The sequence below is a fragment of the Colobus angolensis genome, unplaced genomic scaffold (assembly GCF_000951035.1).
Source record: "Colobus angolensis palliatus isolate OR3802 unplaced genomic scaffold, Cang.pa_1.0 Scaffold13, whole genome shotgun sequence".
NCBI classification, from domain to species: domain Eukaryota; kingdom Metazoa; phylum Chordata; class Mammalia; order Primates; family Cercopithecidae; genus Colobus; species Colobus angolensis.
Window position 1 is genome coordinate 17,225,670 of NW_012114252.1, and position 20,393 is coordinate 17,246,062.

Sequence of the window (20,393 nt, forward strand, 5' to 3'; positions counted from 1 at the left end):
CTGAAGGTAGTGTTCTCGGTAAGAGGCATCATTGACTCCCCGCAGGCAGAGAGATGCACACACATTTCTGTCTTGCTACAGAGCAGCCTGTTTCACAATTCCATGTTGTTACCGCTGTTTGGAATAGAACTGGTCCATTGTGGAAAGTACCAGAGACAAGGCTATGTGATCAGTGTTTTTTCTGAAGCCCAAGAAATGCAAAGTGTTAACGGGAGTAGGCGGAGTCTCTGAATCCCAGGGCTTCTTTCTGCACCTAGTGAGAGAACAGTAATACTCCTCACTCCTCCTTACACATAAGGAAAATTCCTCCTGGAAGAATGGGAGGTGCACCAATTTGCTAATATACAGCTACCAGTAATGTTAACAATACTCTCCAAGTGATGAAGTAAGATAATATGACCAAATGGAAACCTCAAATGAACTCCCAAGAAAAGATGTTCACGTGTCGGAGAGAAGCTGAAAGTTCTTGTGAGAGCAATGTGGCAGTCTGAAGTGTACACAGAAGAGCTGAAGGTGCTTCTTAAAAGAACAATGCTAGTTGGGGAGATGGAAGCACAAAGGAGGTCTTAAACATCAAGTGATTCTGAGAAAGCATCAGAGGAAAGAAAAAGCATTTTGAATAAAATAGAATACTTAGACACATACTAACTGAAATGCCCAGTCGAGGGGCAGATGAGAGTCCCAGCTCCCACTCCCAAATGCAACCTCATCACAAAATCACACCTGAGACAGCAATGAGGAAATGACAGTTAACCAACCGATCTTCTAATGTCTGCCCTGCAGGGAGCTGTATACTTTCTTTTGTTTTCTTCACTTTGGGTTACTCTTAAATCAAATTCAGTGTTTCAGCTATTGCTAAGACGCTGGACATATTATTGTCTGGCAAATGAACGGGTCCTTTGCCAAGTAACTGGAGCTCACTCTTGCTAAAGGAAGAACATTGTTCACTAAAATAGTTTGTCTTTTGATGCCAAAGGAAATCGAATTGTAATCAAGGGCTGAGAACGGACTGAAGTCATCAAGGCTGTCTTGCTTCAGATTTGGCAAACTTACATGTTCCCAGGCTTATGAAATATAATTTATGTTTACAAAAGGGAGAGGCTTCATTACACTGGAAATTTGTTTTAAATAATGCCGAAGTGAACCACTGATGGAACGGCCAGCATCAAAATCCACGGTGGCTCCCATGGATCACTAGGATATACCGGGCAGCACAGAAAAGCAGGAATTTAGGTTTTGTTGAAAGAACTCGACAAAGAGAGAAGGTCTCTGAGTAAATTATGAAGGCTTACTATTAATATTACCATGTTGAACTATCTCAGAGATGCCACTGTGGGTTCTTGTTTTTGTTTGTCTGCTTTGGCTCTTATTTTTGTTTTTAAGGAGGTGGGTATAAGAATATATAGAGGGAGAGGGCACACACTTTTATTTGTAGATCCATGATTTCCTTGCATTGCCCTAATGATTTATTCAAATTACAAGTAAATATCATTTAATTCACACGCCAAGGTTTTGAAGTTACATTTGCTACATTTGAGGAACCCAGAATTAAGGCTTGTATGGTTAAATAGTTTTCCCAAAGTCTCCTAGCTAGTAGGTTACAGAGACAAGATGCAAGTCCAGGTTCCCTAGAACCGAAAGCGATACTCTTTCCGCTCTGTTCCCTGTGCTATGCTTGATGTAAAGGTTAAGGAAGGAAAAAAATAGAGTGAAAATAGTTTATACCTACCACTGAGTTTTCCTCGAGAGCTGTCATGTCCAGAAAGGCCACTTTTGCCCTTATAAAGCAGAGAACTGAGGCAATTTATTCACTGCCTCCAAATAATCTTTCTCAGCCCTGTCTTTTGGGGAGCATAGGGCATTAGGTTGACCTCAATCATCTGCAGGATACTGCTCCATTTTCCTTTGCCTTCTAGACATGGCCATAAGCAATAATAGTGACAGCAACGCTTTGAACCAAGTAACACAGCGAGTCAAGCATTTGGTCTTGACTAGATAAGGCTTTGGAATATGCAAATTTAGAGACCATCTTCCAGGTCTGGTAACTAAATTCCTGTACCTGGTAAGAACAGAGAATGTAGAACACAGAGAGTAACAAGAATTTCTTCTCCCTTGCTATATACAGAGGAGAAGGCATTTTCCAGATGTTAGTGATGAATCCAGTGATATCTAATTTTTTAAGTATTTATTTTTGTATAAAAAATAGCATTCATCTTTGTCTAAATGGAAAATGATGGAGATGATTTTTTTCTTTCATCTTTTAAAAATAATAACCGGTTGGCCTCTAAATCTTTTAAGTTATTATAGTATTCATCAAAGTGATAAAAAAAGGTTAACTAATGCAATTATTAGATTATATGGAAGTCACAGGGTATGCTACAAGCTTGGACTTATCAGCTCCAGTTTTATTTATTTCTTTTAATTTAACTAGATTTCATTTAGCACTGTCCCACACTTGGAGACACAATTCACTAAGCTAAGAAAAGACAACAAAAAAATGCCTTGAGGACTAACGGGTCAGGATGTTTTGGTTTAACATCATAACAAGTTTCTATATGGAGCCGTTTTGCTCGTTGGCACGGAGTCATGGGTGTCCAGTGCAGGCTGCCATAAAACTCAGTCCTTTACATAAGCGTCTGACTGCCAAGCTGTCCTCTGCCTTTCACCCGGCAGCTTTGGAGTGTTTTGGTTAACAGAGCCAATGCACTTTCCTCCACATAAAGGGAATTACGATTCCACTGGAGGCTCAAAGGGCAAAATTAAAGTCATCAAAAAACTCTGATTCAAGTAGGCATTTTCCTTGAAAATGTGAAACACGCTTTGATTCACCCCCATCTCTTGCTGAGGGTGCTACAGAGGAGATGCGTCTGGCTCTCTATCCCAGAAGACTCTTTTAGGTTGGTTAATTCCACCCTCCACAAAAACAAGGGGATGCAGTTTTTTGGCAGAAGGAGGTGAGAAGAACATGCAAAGTAGAGCACGGAATTTAAGAAGGAATTCTCTGCAGCTGTTGTCAAATGGAATAAAAACAGTGTCACAAACAAGGCAACTAAGGAAGCAGAGGTTAAACGTGAAAGAGTCCAAACTGGTGATGGTCCGAGGGATGCCTAGGTAAAACCGGAACCACTCAGCTTCCTTCTGAGGGACACCTCTGACCCCTCCTGTCGGAGCAGGTCCTGGACCATGACTGCTGGCCTTTGATCAAACGACAGCATCCTCTGAGCACGCACCCCTCTGCCCGGCCTGGCCGCTTCTTGGAGAAGAAGATGAGTCATTTTTCCCTAGTGATGGAAACATTCTCTCCATGTCTTCTTTCAAAGTTTGTGGACAACGATTGCATTTTATGATCATGAGAACAAAGTGCATCGCTGTGAATGTGAGGAGTATTTTCCCCCTTGGCAAAACAGTTGTTTTCCACCTTTCCATGTGTTGCATCCTCAGGAAAGACACTCTGGCATAGATTTCCCCAAAGAAAATCTTTATTCAGATAAACTTCAATCATAGAAGAGCATACTTGGAAAAAAAAAGAAAAAATCCTCACTGTTTATGGAAGTCCTTTAATAGCTTTAACGTCTAATGAAGAAAGAGCCGGGAAACTCTACCATGACAAGCAGGTATTTGCTAGGACTTTTTTTCTTTGAGTTTATTAAATAAAGATTAGCCCTATAATCCTAAAATGTCCCCACATTTAAGCTACTGGTTGTTTCCCATTAGACAGGCAGTAGTGCGATCGTGGTTTTACTGGATAATGCCATGATTATATATTTTAAAATACAGCATAGTATCATTATTGTTTGTATTCACAATCAGCTCCTGGAGCCATAAGCTGTGTCTTATAATGATTAGAATTCAAACAGTTGCAACAGCACTTCCTTTGAATCATGATCTAATACGAGAAACAATACAGGGCAAATAAATAGATTTCCTCCTCCTGGGCGACTTGAATATTCCCCATTGTGTGTGTCTTCACTGGGACTGAAAACGGGGAAACATTTGATAAAAGGTTTCTCTCACTTCCAGATGAGAAGTCTCTTTCTCACTACTTTTTGTCTCTCAGATAAGTTAATATACTTTTCCCCCTTTTCAACTAAGACCATGACTAAGTTCAGAGGACCTCACCACCTAAGTGTGCAACAATTGTTGGAGTGGAGACTGGAGTTCCGGACTGGTGGGGATCCCTTGGAAATGTCAGTGTGCTATTTTCATAGAATGGATTGGTTCATTTCGGCATCTGTAGTTGACCAAAAGGATGAAAGTTGAGGGCCAAGATATGGACTTTGTGTATTGTTACTGGGCCACTGAGATGTAAGAGCGTCAAATGAGTCCTGTTTTCTGTTTTGCCTGCAAGGGAAAGCTTCCTGCCCTCTGAGCTCAGAGGAGAGACGAGTTTTCAGGAATCCCTCCCCAGGGTTTCCCTGTGTACTCTGTGCACGGTGGAAGTGGGGAAGAGTGATCCGGCTTCCCTCAGTGGGACCCTCCTCAGCCATCCTGATGAGTAGATAGAAGATGCCGCCACAGGGGCTGCCCTGGGATAGAGCCAAGGAGAGCATTGACTCATTCATCATGTGCAGACCTTTGCGGAAGATGCCGTTGTGTTCAAGGCATGCTCCTTCATGTAAGGGGTGACGTCACTGCCTAATTCAAACTCATTCCGGGCCTAAACAACCTCATCACAGAAAGGCGATTGTCTTGGCTCCTACTACATGGCACGATTCTTTTCCTGAACATCCCTGACCATACACCGTGCACTCCCTCATCCCTGACTTTGTTATTTCCCCCTACACCTAGAACACATTTGACAAACATTAATTCCATTTTCTTGTGAAGGCAAGTTAATCTTCAGACTCTCAGTGTCTTCATCTCTAAAACAAGGGGTCATCTGTGCTACTGCTGCTGCTGCTGCTGTTTTCCTCATGGGTGTCTGGAGGGGAGCTGAAATGAAAGGGTGGAGGTGTCTGGATCCCAGGACTGCTTCTTTTTATCTGCCGTACATACTGCTAAAATTGCTTTTGAAAAATGGGCCCCACTGCTTTTAAATTACTGAACTAGATAGTATTGCAGGCTTCTTTGGCTATAAAATTCTGTGATTCTAGCATTCCTAGGAGTGAGGATTCAAATTGACCTGCAAGGTTATCCTAAGGCATTCAGCCTCCAAAGTCCTCAGCACTGCCTCCCTAACCCTTGTGAGAACTTCCATGGGACATCAGGGTCACCTGACATCTGATTTACTTGCAGCCTTATCTTTTCAAACAGCTTGACAATGTGGTCAAACTAGACCCTCTCTAAGTTTCAAATCAACTGATACTTTCTGCTCTAGGTCTTTGTTGATACTATACTCTGCTCAAAATCATATCCATCTTACAAAATTCATCTCAAAAACTAAATATTACATCTACCACACTTACCATATTTTGCTATGTGAGATTCTTGTTTGTTTGTTTGTTTTCTGGGTGAACAATTCAGGAGCTGTGAGTACATTCACAGCCTTATGCAACCATCACCACTATCTAATTCCAGAACATTTTCATCACCCCAGAAAGAAATCCTGGGCCCATTAGTAATCACTTCCCTTTCTCCCCTCCACCCTGCCTCTGGCCACCACTAACCTACTTTCTGTCTGTGCGAATTTGTCTATTTTGGACATTTCATATAAATGGAATTATACAATGTGTGACCATATGTAAGGATTTTCTCACTTATCATGATGTAAACTTTGAAAAAGTTTCATCCATGTTGTTGCATGGATAAATGCTTTACTTTTAAAATTGATCCCATTTTATTGTATGAATAGACAGTATTTTATTTGTTCATTTATCAGATATTTGGGTTATTTTTAATTTCCAGCTATTGTGAATAATGCTGCTATGAATATCCATTCTGTGAACATATATTTTTGATTCTCTTGGGTATCTAAGGGTGGAATTGCTGAGTTATGTGGTACCCATGTTTAAGTTTTTGAGGAACTGTCAAACTATTTTCCACAGTTGCTGAACCATTTTACATCCCCACCAGGAATGACAGAGAGTTCTGATTTTGTATATCCCTGACAACACGTTTTATTCTCCATCTTTTGATGTTAGTCATCATAGGGGGTGCCAAGTGGTAACACATTGTGATTTGATTTGCATTTCCCTAATGAATACTGATGAGCATCTCTTCATATACTTAATAGGCTAGTTGCATATCTTCTTTGCAGAAATGTCTGTTCATATCTTTTGGCCATTTTAAATTGGGTTATTTGTATTTTTATTGTTGAGTCCTAAAGTTCTTTACATATTCTCCGTGAAAGAAACTTATCAGGCTTAGGTCTCATGTACGAATATGTTCTCCCATTGGCTGATTCATATTTTCACTTTCTTCATAAAGTTATTTGATACACAAAAGTGTCTAATTTTGATGAAGTCTAACTGATCCTTTCTTTTGTTGCCTATGCTTTGGTGTTATATCTAACAAACCATTGCCTAATCCAAGTTCATGCAGATTTAAGCTTATAAGTTTTCTTCAAAGAGTTTCATAATTTATGTCTTACATTTATGTGTTTGACTTGAGTTAAATTTTTTAATATCATCCAGAGATCCAACTTTATTATCTAGAATGTGGATATACAGTTGCCATAGCATCATTTATTGAGAAGATTTTGTTCCACATTGAATATTCTTGGCACCCTTGTTGATAATCAATTAATTACAAATATAAGTGTTTATCTTTGGGCTGAATTCTTTTCCATTGATTTATATGTCTATCCTTATGCCAATACCTCAACTATCTTAATTACTATACCTCTGTATTAAATTATGAATTTGAGAAATGTGAGCACTCCAACTTTGTTCTTTGTTTTCAAGATTGTTTTGGCTATCGTGGTTGTCTTGCATTTCCATGTGAATTTCAGGATCAGTTTGTCAATTTGTACCAAAGAAATCAGCTGGAATTTTGATAAGCACTGCACTGAATTTGTAGATCAAGTAGGGGAGATTTGCATTCTTAACTATATTGTCATTTGATTCATAAACATGGTATGTGTTTCTATTTATTTAGATATTTTATGATATCTTTCAATAATGTTTTATAGCTTTTAGTGTATAAAGTCTTGCACTTAGTTAAATTTACTTCTAGGTATTTTATTTTTTTGATGGTGTTTGAAGTGGAATACCATTGATCCTTAAACAACATGGGTTTGAACAGCGTGGGTCCACTTGTACTCAGATTTTTTTTCAACAAATACAGTTGGCATTGACAGGTTTGTCTCTATATTGACAGGTTTTTGCCTCCACAACCAAACACATTGAAAATACAGTATTTGTGTAATGTGAAACCCATGTATATGAAGGGCCTATTTTTTTATATCCATGGGTTCTGCAAGACCACTGTAGGACTTGAATTTGTGTGGATTTTAATATTCACTGGCAGTCCTGGAACCAATCTCCTGCAGATACCAAGGGACAACTGCAGTTTTCTTAATTTCACTTTCAGATTGTTCACTGTTAGTGTATATAAATACAATTCATATTTGTGTATTGATCTTATGGCTTACAAACTAGCTGGTCTCATTTATTAGTTCTCATGATCATTTTATCTCTTTCTTTCCAATCTGGATGGCTTTTTAAATCTTCCTGCCTAATTTTGCTGGCTAACACCTCTGGGACAATGTGAATTAAATGTGGCAAGAGTAGGCATCTTTATCTTATTTTTCATGTAAGTGATAAAACTTTAATTTGTTCACAATTAAGTACAATGTCATCTGTCTTTTTTTGTAGTTGTCCTTTATCAGGTTGTGGAAGTTTTCTTCTGTTCCTCTTTGTTAAATGTCTTGTCATGGGAGAAACTGTCCAGTGCGTTTTCTGCTTGTGTGCTTTTTTCGTCTTTTATTCTGTAATATATTACTTTGATATTTATATGTTGAACTAACCTTGCATTCCTGGCATATATTTCATTTTTTTCATGGTGCATAATCCCTTTAATGTGATGCTGAATTGTATTTGTAAGTATGCTATTGAGGACTTTTGTGTCTATGTTTATAATGGATACTAAACTGTGATTCTCTTTTCTTGTCATATCTTTGTCTGATTTTATTAGGGTAAGATTGGCCTTAGAGAATAGTTGGGATGTTTTCTTTCTTATTATTTTTCAGAAGATTTTTGTAAAGGATTGGTATTAATTCTTCTTTAAATATTTGGTAGGATTCACCAGTGAAGGTATCTGGGCTTGCACTTTTCAAGTGCAAAATTTTAAGGGAAGAAGTTAATGATACATGCTTCAAGGGAAGTATTAGAATTTCTAAATCAATCTCTTTACTTGTTATATATCTGTTCAAATTTTCAATTTCTTTAGTGATGTTTGGTAGTTTATATCTTTCTAGTAATTTGTCAGTTTTATTTATTTGCCTGATATGTTTGGCATACAGCAGTCCATAATATTCTCTTACAATCTCTTTTATTTCTGTAAAGTTGGTAGTAATGACTTTTTAATTTTTTTATCCTTGGTTTTAATTATTTGATTCTTATCTCTTTTTGCTTTGTTAGACTAGCTAAAGGGTTGCTAATTTTGTTGCTCTTTTCAAAGTACCAATTTTTGCTTTTATTGATTTTTTATATTTTTTTCTGTATAGTCATTTACTTCTGCTGTAACTGTTACTATTTCCATTTTTAAGTTTCCTATTATTTTAGTAAAGTGAAAGGTTTTAATGTTTACATGAGATTTTTAATCTCTTTTAATGTAAGTATTTATTGCTATAAATTTTCTTCTAAACTTTGGCTGCAGCCTATAAATTTTGATGTCTTCATTTTCATTCTTCTAAAAGCATTTTATAATTTCACTTACGATTTCCTCTTTGACCAGCTGGTTATTTAGAAATATGTAGTTTAACTTTCACATACTTGTGAATTCCCCAAATTTCCTTCTGCTATTTATTTCTAATTTCATTCAATTGTGTTTGGAGCATATACTTTGCATGATTTCAATCATTTTAAAATTATCAAGACATTTTTTATGACTGAACATATTACACATGCACTTGAAAAAAGTGTGTATTGTGCTGTTATTCAGTAGACTCTTGTATGGAAGTCTTTTAGGTTTCGTTGGCTGTAGAGTTTTTAAAATCTAGTATTTGTTAACCTTCTGTCTAGTTCTTCTATCTGTTATTGAAGTCTTAAAATTATTTTTGAATGTTTATTTGTTCTTTGAAATCTATTAATTTTTACTTCATGTATTTTGAGGCTCTGAGGTGCATGTATGTTTATAATTATTACTTTTTCTTGATGTATTGACCCCTTTATCATAAGTTTTCTCTTCCTGTAGTATCGATTTTTAAGGCTATTTTGGATGAAACACACACTCCACCTCTTTTTGGTTAGTGTTTAATGGTATATACTTTTCTATCATTTTAATTTCAACATCTTTGGTTTTTTTAATCTAATGTATGTCTCTTGAAGACAGGATATAGTTAGATCACTTTTAAAAAATTAATTTTGCCTATCTCTGCCTTTTGACTAGTATTTAATCCATTTTCATTTAGTGCAATGACTAATAAGATAGAATTAATGCCTTCTTGTATTAGTTTTCTAGGGCTACCATAAGAAAATGTCACAGACTGGATGGCTTAAACAACAAAAATTTATCTTCCTAGAGTTCTGGTTGCTAGAAATTCAAGGCAAAGATGTGGGTAGGTTTGGTTTCCTCTGAGGCCAGTCTTCTTGGCTTGCAGATGACCATCTTCTCTTTGTGTCCTCACATGGTGTTTCTTTCTGCATACACATCCTGATGTCTCCTTTGTGTTTTCAATTTTTTTCTTTTTATAAAGATACCAATTAGATTGGGTTATGAGAGCCTATCCTAATTGCCTCATTTTAATGTAATCTTTTTTTTAAGCCGTATCTCCTAATACTGACATACTGAGGGTTAGCATTTCAACATAGAATATTTTCAGGGAAACAGATTCATTGACATTTTGCTGTTTTTTTTTTTTTCCTATATGTGTGATGTCTGTTTTGTTCCTTGATTCCTCCATTACTACCTTTTTTAATGTTAAGTAGATATTTTGTGTGTACCATTAATTCTTTTGTCATGTTTATTACATTTTTGAGTTCTTTTCTTAGTGGTTTCCTGGGGATGACAATTTATTTCTCAGTTTATAGCAACCTAGTTCAGGTTAATAATTTAATTTCAATTGTATGCAAATGATATCATTACACTATGTAAACACATCAACATAGTTTTATAATTATTGTCTTTAAAATCATATCGGAGAAAAGAAAAGTTATAAATAAAAATAGATTGATATTGTCTTTTATATTTACCTATGAGTTACCGCTATTGATGCTTTATTGATCTTATTGATGTTTTATTGATGCTTTATTGATCTTTATTGCTAATATGGTTTTGAGTTACTGTATAGTGCCCTTTAATTTTAGCTTGAAGGATTCCCTTTATTAATTCTTGTAGAGCAGGTTTCTCCTTCATTTTTGAAAGAGAGTTTTATTGGATACAAAATTCTTGGTCAAAATTACTTTCCTTTCACTACTCTGAATATTTATTCCCACTGCTCTGGCTTCCATAGTTTCTGATGATAAACCCTGTTAATCTTATTGAGTATCTTTTATATTTGATGAGTCATTTCTTTTGTGCTGCTTTCAAAAGTTTGTTTTTGTCTTTGGCTTTCAAGAGTTGGATAGTTGAAATGATGTGTTTATGTGTGGATGTTTTTAAATTTATTCTATTGAACTTTGTTTGCTTCCTGGATGTGTGTATTAATGTTTTTCATCAAATATGGGAAGTTTTTAGACATTATTTCTTCAAATTATTTTTTCCTGCCCATTTCTTATTCTTTTATTATTCTGAAACTCCCATTATGCATATGTTGGTAAGCTTTGTGATGCTGCACAGGTCTGTGAGACCCTGCTCATTTTTTTATTATTGTGTTTTTCTCTCTGTTCTTGCTCTTCAGACTGGATAGTCTAATTGACCTATCTTCAAGTTTGCTGATTCTTTCTCCTGCCAGCTGAAATCCACTATTGAGCAGTTTAATACATTTTTCATTATAGTTATTGTACTTCCCAGCTTCAGAATATCTACTTGGTTCATGTTTTTTATTTCTCATAATTTTCTTTAGTTTTATTGTTGTCATTGTTGTTTATTTGTTTTGAGACAGGGTCTCACTCTGCCACCCAGGCTGCAGTGCAGTGATGATGACAGCTCACTTCAGCCTAGACCTCCTGGGCTCAAGCAATCCTCCCACCTCAGCCTCCTGAGTAGCTGGGCGTACAGGCGTGTGTCATCATGTCCAGTTAATTTTTGTATTTTTTAGTAGAAATGAGGTTTTGCCATGCTGCCCAGGCTGGTCTTGAACTCCTGGGCTCAAGTGATCCTCTTGCCTTGGCATCCCAAAATGCTGGGATTACAGGCATGAGTCACCATGCTCAGTCTTCTTTAGTTTTTTTAGACGTGTTTTTATTCAGTTATTTGCTCATACTTACAAGCTGACTTAAAATTTTTGTCTAGTAAGTCCAACATCTGGACTTCCCCAGGGAAGGTTTCTAATGATTGCTTTTTGAAAAATGTGTACGGGCCATAGTTTCCTGTTTCTTTGTGTGCCTTATAAATTTGTGTTGAAAACTTGGTATTTAAAATAATATAATGTTGCCAATCTGGAAATTGGAACCCCCCACCCCAGGGTTTGTTCTTGTTGTTGTTTGTTTAGTAACTTTCCTGGACTAATTCTTTAAAGTCCATATCCTTTGTCATTTACAGCCACTGAAGTCTTCGCTTAGTTAGGTTAGTGTCAGCCAATAATTGGCTTCAGATTTCCTAAAATGTTTTGAGCCAATAACGATCCCAGCCTTTGCCATGGGACTCTGTGTGCATATTGGGGCACGGCTTCAGCACTCCAGGAGGAAGGTCACCACTCTTTGAAAGCTTTTACTTTCTGTTTTGCAGGCTCTCAAGGTCCTCCAGAGGTGAGATATTAGGGCCTTCTCAGGTCTTTCCCAAGTCTGCCCACTATTCTGCACATGCACATGGCCTTCTTCCTTCCCAGGAATATGCCAGAGTTTCTCAAAGTCTATGTACATCTCACTCACCAGGTTTTCCTTTAAGATTCTTCCTCAGAATGCTCATGATGTCTCCCTTGCCAGCAAACTATCACAAGGACAGAAAACCAAACACTGCATGTTCTCACTCATAGGTGGGAGTTGAACAGCGAGAAGACTTGGACACAGGGCGGGGAACATCACACCCTGGGGTCTATTGGGAGGTGGGGGCAGGGGGAGGGATAGCTTTAGGAGAAATACCTAATGTAAATGATGTGTTAATGGGTGCAGCAAACCAACATGGCACATGTATACCTATGTAACAAACAATGCACATTGTGCACATGCACTCTAGAACTTAAAGTATAATTAAAAAAAAAAAAAAGATTCTTCCTCATTTGCCCCAACCATATCACTGCTTAAGCAGCCATAATGTTAAGCAATTTCCAGTAACTATTTTCAGGAAATGTTCTGGAGAAGAGACTGCAGTGAGCTTGTTCTTATTGTCAAATAAAGACGAGCCTTGCACGCCAGTGTTCCCATGGAACTTGTAAATAGATTAAACATGGACAATGCTCTAGAAATGGCGCTTTGGGGATTAACTTCAAACCCTTTCTGCACTATCTAGTGGCTCATAGGCTGCTGATTTTTGTGTCTAGTATGATTGCAAGGCTGTTAGTTTTCAAGGCTACTGCAGAGCTGGAGAGTAGAGGATAGAAGAGAAAGTGAAAATGTCACAAAGCACACTGTTTAGCTCACTGTTCAAGATTCAGTTGTTGTTATTAAACAAACATTTCTCAGATGGTTGCAGGTCTTTGGGCAACTTCTACAGTTCTAAAATGCTGATGGGGATCATTTCGTCAGTGTTCTCTTTGCTGTTACCGAGGAGGGGATTTTCAAAGGTCCTTATTCAGTATTCCTGAGGTGACTCTCCTTTGTCATATTCAATGTGTTTACGTTGGCTTGTTTCTACTCACTCACCCTATACATTAGTCCAGTGCTTTTTATCTTTTCTAAATGCCAAAGCAGCAATAGTGGATCTTTTGTGTTTCGAGTCTATACTGTTGGGACTTGGGGTATAAATCTCCTTGGTAGAGCTTCTTTGGCAAAGAATTAAGGGAGGAAAGCAGAATCCCACTGGAGTGCGAGCAGGTTTTGTCCTTGGCTTCAGCTCTGGAACTCACAGTTTTGGTACCTGATCAGTAATTAACTTTGGGCAGAAGCCTTGTGGATAATGTGACAGACAGACCATATTCTTCCTGACATAGCTGTAAGATCTGTTTGCTCTTTCAGCATCCCTCCATCAGAATCCAGAGAGTTCTCACATATGTGCATACACAGGGAGAATGGAGCTCGTTCGTGTTAAATGATGATCTTGCTATTATAGTAATCAAATTAAAAGGCAAATGAAGGCAAAAGCTATTTAGTAATGGGAGTCAAGATGGCAAAAGAAATTTTCAAAGAATACTGCTCTGTTATTTGTACATTTTAGCAATAACATGCAAACCCATATAGTGTTATGCATGGGGATGGAATCTAATTAAAATGTGAAGAGCAATCCTCATGTTGTGTATGTATTATGTAAGCCATAAATGACAATCAGAGGTGCCAGGAAAGCCATTCTCTCTCTCTCTTGCACAAGTTAAAGCATATAATGAGAAAAAAACAAAAGATGGAACTGATGTGTCTGTTTCCAAATTGCTTTACTGATATATGATTTATTGAGGACTTGAGTGTTAGCCTTTTGTATCTTGAGAAGTACTTACAATGGGAGAAATTAATTTGCTTATTTACTGTTTTTGTCTGTAGGAGTGGAGAAAATAGTTGCATGTTACCAGAGATATGCCAATTTTAATTCAAAATATTGGAGTAAAAATATTAAAAACTAAGTTTTATGTACCATCATTTATGGTTCTGATGAAATGACTTTTGCCCTGTGGTTCTTTAAAACCTGGAAAACATTTTTCTGAAGTAATTTACGTGTCTTTCTAATTTAAGGTGAATTGTCATATTAAGAGCAGCAGCAACGAAAACACCTTGCCAGTACCTTCCAACTTTAAATTTAGACACTTTTCAAGAACATGAATATGCACTGTTTTCTATACCACCTACTGGGAGCACCTGCTCTGTGTGGTGGCACCTTGCTATTCCAGGCACTGAGAGTGCAATAGCAAGCCACACTGTTCGTTTCCTCATGGAATTTTAACATATGGGAAGAAGCAGCAGGGCAAAAAAATGTATCGCAACAAGCTATGCTCTCTGAGGGCTATTGTTTTGGAAAGACCCAGAAGTAAACATGGTACAAAGGGTTGAGAAGGAAATACAGCAGGGTTTTCTACAGGAAAACACCTAAAAACCTAGATAGTTCCATGGGACGTGGGAAATTAGGCAGAGATGGAGCAGGCGTGTTCCATGGAATAATTTATTTTGGAGTTCTGAAGCTGCACTGCCCAACGGAAATATAACGTGAGCCCCAGTCATTGTATTTTTAAAAAGTAGAAATGAAACTAGTGAGATGATGGTAAAAATATGTTTTATTTAGCCCAGTACATCCAAACTGTTACCATTTCAACATACAATTAATGTGAAAAATTGTTAATGGGTATTTTACACGTTTTTATGTATGTTCTCAAAATAGGTGTTCTTACAACACTTCTCAACCCTTGTATTTAATTCTTATTGGAGATAATTGGTCTATGTTTAGACTTTATAAAACTAACTGTTGCAAGCTATATTCACTTGCTCAAGTTGTTTCAAACATTTCAAGTTTTCCAATAACTGGATGAAGGATCATCAGTTTTTAAATTTAAATTTAAGTTAATGAAAATTAAATAAAACTTGAAATTCAGTTTCTCATTCACAGCGGTTCACACATTCTCACCAGTGACCCTCTTGAGCACTCTAACTGGACAGCTCAGGTCTGGAGGGCAACCTGCATAGGTTGCTACCAGGCATTGGTGACGTGCCTGGTTGACATTGGGCAGACAATAAGTGTTTGCTGAATTAGATTCAGTGAAGGAGCTAAGACCTTCAGAGGTTAAGTGACAGGCTCAGCGTCCCCCAAATAATAAAAAGTTATGAGGATAAACTAGAACCCAGGCCTCTTGCCAACTCATCACATCTTAGAATAGTGTTTAGTGCCTGAGTTTCAGAAAATAAATTTCAAAAATTTGGATCACAGGGGATTTTCTGAAAATGTTTCCCCATCTACTTAAGTATATTAGTTTGGAAAGAGAAAGAGAGAGAAAGAGAAAGACAGAGAAGCGGAAGAGTTCAGATAGCAAGGGGTGCCTCCATTTATTGTTAAAAGCTTGGAGATGCGGTAATCATAGACTAAAGGAGCGATGTGCTTTACTCGGCCTCGTTTACCCACAGAACATTATGATGGCCTTGGAAAGTATCTAACTCAAGAGTCTGGATGAAGTTTCTTTTTCAAAAATAAAAGTCTGCAGAAGTATGCAAGAGTGTGTGATAGTTGTTCAGGCTCAGAGCTAGAGCGGAGGCAAATGACCCTGGACAAGGTGTTGGGGTCTGTGCAGCTGCCTTCAAGAGGGGTGGTTGGGATCCAGCTTGTTGGCCTCCTTGGGGAGCAAGTAGGACCCAATCTCTCACCCACCCTTGGTTATAGAGCTTTAAGAGCTGGAGGAAGTCACATTTGGGTTGGAAGTCTTTTCTGGGGAAGGATATGATTAGACTAATGAAATAATGGAATTAGAAGGTTTGTCTTTCCTACAGTGAAAAAGTTGATTATCTTCAACTTATAAGGTATTGCTCTCCTTGTTTATTTTCTGGAGGGAGAGGAAAAGAACAATGGAGTAAGTACGATATTATTGGCTAAAAATAAAATCTTTTTGGTTTAACATTTTCTCAGTTTGATTAAAACATTAAGTTTTCATCACAATTGAAATGAAAACAATTAGTGGCAGGACACTCCATTTTAAACAAGTTTGACCTGTTTGAAATGAACCTTGTATAAAGCCAGTCAAATTTTTTAAAAAAGGACTGTAGGTTTGCAGGGTCACATTTATTTATTTATTTAGCTTTGGGAATTTTGCAATTAGAAAGAAAACATCACCGTTTCATAGACAGATACCTCTTTAAACAAACCCAAGACAAATGACAACTACCACTGGGGTCATGTAGTCACTCTGTCCCCTCCGGGGTATGTGCCCCTAAGAGGCCATAGGATGGGCCCATTCAGAGGGACCCACCTGCTGTGGAATCACGTTTTTTCCAAACTTTACCATTTTCCAAGCTTCACTGACACACTTAAGTTGAGCTTTCTAAGATAGTATTTTGATAAGGCAGATGGGAATGAGTTTTGAAGAGACTCTAATATAGACTAAAGAAAAGCAGTATGGTTTTCAGCATTATGGAGCCCTTAGCTGGTTGAAGTTGAGTGTTTCATTTGGGAGCAGGGTTGCATACCCCCAAAATGTGCAAGTCGTCTTGACCACTGATGTGTTAAAGTCTACTCTAATCGTCCCCAAATGACTGACTAGGAGAACAGGAGGTACTTTTAATGAAAATTGGACACATATTGGGAGGCTGACATGAGTAATTTTTGTTAGTAGCCATAATCATCATAAGTTTTATCAACCTAAATAACAGGCTTTCTAAAAGAAAAATGATGTTTATTTGGCAATAGGTCACAGCAGTGGGAATACATGTTTCATAGTAAACTGCATATTCAGGGACGTAAGGGAACACAAAAGAGTGTAAAGGAAAATTGAAGAGTGTTACATAATTGTTTTGAATTTATTGTCCTTGGTTACATGTATCAATAATAAGGGTGGTGCCAGTCCAAGATGGCACAGGCAGTGGCTGGGCTGATGTCCTCAAAGAATAAGTTTTTGTGTCAGGTTGTGGTGGCTTACATGTAAGATTACAGTTGTTTTGTAGAGTCTTTGATAATAGTTTTGTTATTGGACATACAAGCATGAGAACCCTCTCTTTCATAGCCTTCTCTGACTCTATTTGTCTTTTTTTTTTTTTTTTTCAATTTAACACAAGGAACTCTATTTGGTTCTGACAAGTTTCACAACTTCCTCAGCATGCTCCTTTATCCTCCCCCATTAAACAAGCACACATTTCTTCAACCTTTTAAATGAGTATTTTGATTTTTACCATGAGCTAAAAATAACTGAATGGCATGCACTTAAAATAAATGGTTGTCTCTTTAGTATAATTAAAGAGATCAGTGTCATCCAAAATCCTCATTTATTTCAAGGAAACCTAGACAAAATCATCTGCTTAAGTAAGGTAGAGCCTATAAATTGAATTAATTTGCTAATATGGTTTTAGAATGATAAAAATTCTAAATTTAAAGTTGACAGGAAAATCATCCTTGATAATGCTTACCAAAGTAAAACTGTTTTACAGAGGAACTTTTACAATTATGCATGCTTGAATTTTTAGTAGAAATATGCCTAACTGCAGTTATGGTCTATATGTATTGAGATAAATGTGCATTTTTGCCATATAGGATTTGCTTCTCTTATATCTGAATTGTGTGTGGTTTTGATGAATTTTCCATTCTGCCCCAGCCTGACTCCTCAGATGAGGCCAGGGGACAGAGTAGCAGGCCAGCTGCTGGATTCCCCTTCAGCCCATGTGGATATGTTTTGAGAGAGCCAGCCCCCATGGTTGGGCAGAAGGCTTCAGGTTTTGTGAGCCAGAATGCACCTTATAAACATACAGAGATAAAGTGATCCCGTCTCTGTTATTATAGTGTGTGTTCTCAATACTGTTTTTTTAAATGTTGTATTTATGAGGGACAGAGAGTAAGAAAGGCTGCACGAAAAAGAAATCTAAAATAAGACATTGTCTTCTATACCATTTTGAGCATGCAAATTCTCACTGCATTTCTTTTTATTTGGAAGCACGAAATTTTACTTGATGATGGATAGATATAAGCACTTCATAACTTAGAAAATTAGGACACTTTGGAATCTTTATTGAAGCAAATATAATCTTGTGTTTCATGAGACAATGGGTAAAATTATGCTTTTTACACAAAATAGACATGGATACAATAACACATCCTTTAACCAAACTCTTCAAAGAACAAAGTGTTCCACATAAATGAATTTTCTTAATAATGAAAGGTTTTCTCTTTGAAACAAAATAATCTGAGAAAAAATGTTTCAATTCATTTCTTTATTTTTTTTATATATCAATGTACAAAGATAAATGCACTTCTCAGCTACTTAAGCAGAAATGCTCAACATTTTTAAATTTTACCTTGAGGAGATCGGAATATTTATAGAAAATTATAATGCTTTTAGTACAGTATATCTTAGATGCACATAAGAACAAACTTGGAGATTGTCAAAAATACGTATTTTGGGGACCTATCAGAAACTCTTACTTGGTAGAGTTGGGTGAGTCAAAACTCTCCATCTGTAACAAGCTTTCTACCTGATTATCTTCCAAGTGGTCATCAGAGTCATACATTAAGAAATCTTGACTTTCCGAACATTATTTCAAAAATGACAATAATCATAACCCAATCTCTCATTGTCAGGCACTGTTCTCCATCCTTCTATAAATTAGTTTATTCAACACTTCACAGCGGTAGGTACTCTTTTTTCTTTTCTTTCTTTTTTTTTTTTTTCAGACAGAGTTCGCTCTTGTTGCCCAGGCTGGAGTGCAATGGCATGATCTCGGCTCAACGCAACCTCCACCTCCCAGGTTCAAGCAATTCTCCTGCATCAGCCTGCCTAGTAGCTGGGATTACAGGCATGTGTCACCAAGCCCGGCTAATTTTGTATTTTTAGTAGAGATGGGGTTTCTCCATCTTGGTCAGGCTGGTCTTGAACTCCTGGCCTCAGGTGATCCGCCTGCTTCTGCCTCCCAAAGTGCTGGGATTACAGGCGTGCACCACCGCGCCTGGCCAGTAGGTACTCTTTTCACTCCCCGTTTTCTGATTTGAAACTCGGAGCCAGAATGATATCAATGTCTCATCTGGGTCACCTGGTCACTACCTGGTGAATTGGACTGAGTTCAAATGCAGCCTGCCTGACTCTATGACTTAACCATACTGTTATACTGCACAACTTAGATGTGCAGAGATAAACATTTCTCAACGTTTTGTAGATTTGTTGCTTCCATTCTCCATGTCAGATTCTCCGAGTGTGTGTTAAGGGTCGTGTTTTCTAATGGAGTGTGTGGTATCAGTTAGGCATGATGGATTCACCAGGGGCTGAGGGCTGGAAGAACTCCTGCTGCTAGGAAACTCACTAGCCCTCCTTTCACTTCCTCAGCTATTGATCCCAATCAGTTATGCATCAGGAAACCCAATCACCGTCTGCAAAAGAAGGGGCTCCATAACATAAGCAACTAGACTTTCAGTGGCATTTAAAAATCATTCTATTTAATGAGTCATTTTTCTAGGCGTAATACTAACATAGGATCATTGTGGAAAATCTGGAAAAACTGGAAAATATTATAGAAAATATAATTTGCACACTGGTCAGAGAGAACACAATTGACATCGAAATCTGTTTAAAATAGTTTCTATATATTTAAACATAAACATGCAAATACAGATTTGTGTGTTTATACATAAATATGTGGGCATTATTTATACATTTAATGGTATAATCTATATTACATTGTTTTACATCATGGGGATCATACAGTATATAACCCTTTGCATTATTTATTCTTTCACTTAGTACTATTCTGTGGACATTTTATTAGGATATGAAACATATTTGAAGATGTTTTTCATTAAAATTGCAGGCATAATTTTCAATCATGGCCATATTTTAAATTTGTATAAATTGGAACCTATTTTCGAATTTATCTTGTTTCCTTTTTTAAGCTATTATAAATCGTTAAATAGTGCAGGGAGAAATATCTTTGTGTATAACTTTATGTCCACAGTTTGAATTATATTTTAAAATAGAGCTCTGGAAAGGAAGTTACTTTGTTAAAGAGGACAACTTTCCTTAAGGAGGTAAATAATTATTTCTTACGTTACATTTCAGAACTGCTATACAACTTCTATGTCCCTCACTAGTATATGAAAGAGCAGACTTACACACACTGAATATTCTCATAAAATTAAATATTTGCTTCTTTAAATAATATGTTTTTTGTAGTTCTTTGATTGCTTCTGTAGTTGGTATTTTTTCCTTTATATTACTTAACAATTAGTTCTTCCTTTTGCATGACTTGTCTGTACTTGTTGTTCTTTCTTATTTTAAAATATATAAGAGCTTTTTATATGTAAGTTTTAACCATGATTTCTATAAACTTTCTAAAGGTTGTTTTTCTAGGATTGAGAGAACCAGCTTCAGGCTGTTGAATTTATGATAGCATTTCTGGGTGTTCAGAAGGATTCTGACTTACTTCTGGGCTCTTGGT